The following is a 4,234-nucleotide window of genomic DNA, read 5'->3' as shown; positions in this document are numbered from 1 at the left end:
CAGTCAACCAGAGCCTAACCCTAGGCATCATCAGCCTGTTAGTTTACAAGGACCAACTAATGCACCACTGAATATTGTACAAGGTCAGACTCAACAAGGGCCCTCTAACCAATGTAATGTTGTTTATGCCCTTAGGAGTGGTAGAGAGTACCTACAGAGCGTTCCTAAATCTTCCCCATCTATTACTCCTGTTAACTCTTCTTCAGTTGAGGACACAAGTGTGCCTCTTGTTCCAGGTTCGTCTGATGAACCTAAAGATTTTTCTGAAACTAAAGATGATTTGGTTGAGGAAACCAAAAATGATTCTTCTGAACAAGGGCAAATCCCTAACAGTCCTTATGTTCATCCTGTCTCATTTCCTAATCGTTTGGTAAACAAAAAGAAGACTGATTCCATGGACAAAATTTTAGAAGTCTTCAAAAAGGTAGAAGTAAACATCCCTCTTTTGGATGTCATATCCCAGATCCCCGCCAATGCAAAGGTACTGAAAGATTTGTGTACTCACAAACGTATCACTAGTGTGCCCAAAAAGGCGTTCTTAGCAGGTAACATTAGTTCCATAATTACTCAGCCTATAGCAGCCAAGTATAAGGATCCAGGGAGCCCTACCATATCTTGTGTCATAGGCAACACCTATATTGAGCATGCCTTACTTGACCTTGGTGCAAGTGTGAATCTTTTACCTTACCATGTGTACAAGCAACTAGGATTGGGAGAATTGAAAGCCACTGGAACTACTCTTCAGTTAGCAGATAGGTCTGTTAAGATTCCTAAAGGGATGGTTGAGGATGTCTTACTAAAGGTGGGGGAATTTATTTTCCCTGTTGATTTCATTGTGTTAGATACTAAGCCTTTCTCAACCAAGGATGAGATCCCAATAATTCTAGGAAGACCATTCTTGGCTACCAGTAATGCATTAATCAATTGCCGGAATGGTTTCCTAAGATTATCTTTTAGTAACCAAACTGTTGAGTTTAACATGTTTAGGATTGGCAAGCAACCACATATGGAAGAAGAGATCAATATGCTTGAGGATTTTTTGGATTTTTCTGATGATTTAGTTACCAACTTTGATATTGATTTTGATTCAGAATTCCAAGAGTGTATGGATGAGTTGGATGATGATAGTGAAAATTTCTTTTCTGAAGTCTTGGGTCTTCACACACTCATGGAGCCCTTAGGACCCCTTTCCAATTCCATTCCCAAACCTTCCATAGTTGAGCCCCCTAAGCTAGATCTTAAGGAGTTGCCATCTAATTTGAGATATGCTTTCCTAGGGCCTGACCAGACTCTTCCTGTAATAATTTCTTCAAATTTGACTTCTAGCCAGGAAGAGGAGTTACTTAAAGTGTTAAAAGATAATAAGGAAGCCCTAGGTTGGACCATGGCTGATATCAAGGGTATAAGCCCTTCTATTGTGCAACATCATATACATCTTATGGAGGATTCCAAACCATCCACGGAACCCCAAAGAAGAGCTAACCCAGTGATGATGGAAGCTATTAAGAAAGAGATCCTAAAGTGCTTGGATCATAGAATAATTTATCCTATTTCTGACAGCCAATGGGTAAGCCCAGTTCACGTAGTGCCTAAGAAGCCTGGTATGACTGTAGTTCCTAATGCCAATAATGAGTTGATCCCTACCCGTGTCCAAACAGGATGGCGTGTGTGCATTGACTACAGGAAGTTAAATGCGGCAACCTGGAAGGACCACTTCCCATTGCCATTCATTGACCAGATGTTAGAGAGGTTAGCTGGACATGAATACTATTGCTTTCTTGATGGATATTCCGGCTATAACCAAATCCCAATTGCTTTAGAGGACCAACATAAGACCACTTTTACATGCCCATATGGAACATTTGCTTACAGGCGTATGCCCTTTGGGCTTTGCAATGCCCCTGCTACGTTCCAACGATGCATGATGAGCATTTTTTCTGTCATGGTCGAAAAATTCTTAGAAGTATTTATGGATGACTTTTCAATTCATGGGAATTCCTATTCTGAATGTCTTCATCATCTTTCCCTAGTTTTGAAAAGGTGCATATCTAAGAATTTGGTTTTGAATTGGGAGAAATGCCATTTTATGGTTAAATCTGGTATTGTTTTAGGCCATGTAATATCCAAGGAGGGAATTAAGGTAGATAGAGCCAAAGTGGATTTAATTGATAATTTACCACCTCCTCAATCTGTTAAGGATGTTCGGTCCTTTCTAGGGCATGCAGGCTTCTACAGAAGGTTTATTAAGAACTTTAGTCATTTAGCCCGACCTCTCACCTCATTACTTGCCAAAGATCAAACTTTTGAGCTTTCTAAAGAGTGCCTAGAATCCTTCAAACAACTTAAGAAGGAGTTGACCAATGCACCCATTGTTCAACCACCTATTTGGACTGAACCTTTTGAACTGATGTGTGATGCTTCAGATTTTGCCATGGGAGCAGTTTTAGGTCAAAGGATTAATAAGTTACCCACTGTCATTTACTATGCTAGTAGGACCTTAAATGATGCACAACTCAATTATACAACCACTGAAAAAGAATTTTTAGCTGTTGTGTTTGCATTAGAAAAGTTTCGGTCTTACTTAGTTGGTTCACATGTGGTGGTGTATACTGATCATTCTGCCCTCAGATACCTAGTTCAGAAGAAGGATGCCAAAGCCCGTCTCATTAGGTGGGTTTTACTTTTGCAAGAGTTTGATTTAGAAATTAGGGATAATAAAGGAGTTGAAAACCTAGTTGCAGACCATTTATCCCGGCTTCACAATTCCTTGACTGTTGATTCTCCAGTCAACGAGAACTTTCCAGATGAACAATTATTTGCAATGTCCAGTGAACCATGGTTTGCTGACATTGTCAACTTCTTAGTTTCAGGTGTGACTCCGGATCACTGGTCCACCCAAGATAAGTATAGGTTTCATTCCCAAGTTAAGCACTTTTTCTGGGATGATCCTTATTTGTTTAAGATATGTCCAGATCAGATTATCCGACGATGTGTTCCTGATCATTAGCAACATTCCATTCTCTCTTTTTGTCATGATCATGCATGTGGTGGACACTTTGGACCTAAGAAGACTGCCGCAAAGGTTCTCCAATGCGGATTTTATTGGCCCACTCTTTTTAGAGATGCTTTTGATTTTTGCAAGGCTTGCCCTGCCTGCCAGTCTTTTGGCCGTATCAATAAAAGGAACATGATGCCCCTCAACCCTATTTTGGTAGTTGAGATCTTTGATGTATGGGGCATCGATTTTATGGGACCATTCCCTAATTCCTTTGGGAATTTGTACATACTTTTGGCCGTTGATTATGTTTCTAAATGGATAGAGGCCATACCTTGTAAATCTAATGACCACAAAGTGGTGGTCCAGTTTCTCAAAGAGAACATTTTTTCCCGCTTTGGTGCACCACGTGCAATAATTAGTGATAGGGGTACTCATTTTTGTAATCGACCTTTTGAGGCCCTAATGAAAAAGTATGGGATCACTCATAAGTTATCTACCCCTTATCACCCCCAAACTAATGGTCAAGTGGAGGTGTCTAATAGGCAGATCAAACAAATCTTGGAGAAAACTGTTAATCCCAACCGTAAGGATTGGTCCCTTAGGCTCATTGATGCCTTGTGGGCCCATCGGACTGCATTCAAGACCGACCTTGGTCAGTCTCCCTACCGTTTGGTGTATGGAAAAGCTTGTCACTTACCAGTTGAGTTGGAGCATAAGGCCTTTTGGGCCATTAAGAAGCTTAACTTTGATTTGTCTGATGCGGGAATTCATCGTAGGCTCCAACTATCTGAGTTGGAGGAACTTAGGAATGAAGCCTATGAAAGTTCTAGAATTTACAAGGAAAAGACCAAAGCTTTCCATGATAAACACATTCTGCGTAAATCTTTTGCAATTGGTGATAAGGTCTTATTGTACAACTCTCGATTGCATCTTTTTCCTGGTAAGCTTAGATCCCGATGGGATGGCCCATTTATTGTTCATAATGTATATCCCCATGGGGCTGTGGAGATTTTGAATCCAGGAACAGGGGTAATTTCGAAGGTTAATGGTCAGCGTTTGAAACCGTTCCTCGAGTTTCCCACTACTAGTAGTGAAGAGGTCATGGATCTCCATGAACCTCTTTACACTGATGACTAATTTTTAATCAGGTATGACCCCCTTGCATTGTCTTTGCTTTTAATTTTTTCCATGCATTGAGGACATTGCATGACTTAAGTGTGGGGGAGGGAAACCAGT

This window comes from Macadamia integrifolia, unplaced genomic scaffold (assembly GCF_013358625.1).
Source record: "Macadamia integrifolia cultivar HAES 741 unplaced genomic scaffold, SCU_Mint_v3 scaffold2576, whole genome shotgun sequence".
NCBI classification, from domain to species: Eukaryota; Viridiplantae; Streptophyta; class Magnoliopsida; order Proteales; family Proteaceae; genus Macadamia; species Macadamia integrifolia.
Note: the sequence above shows the minus strand (reverse complement) of the source record.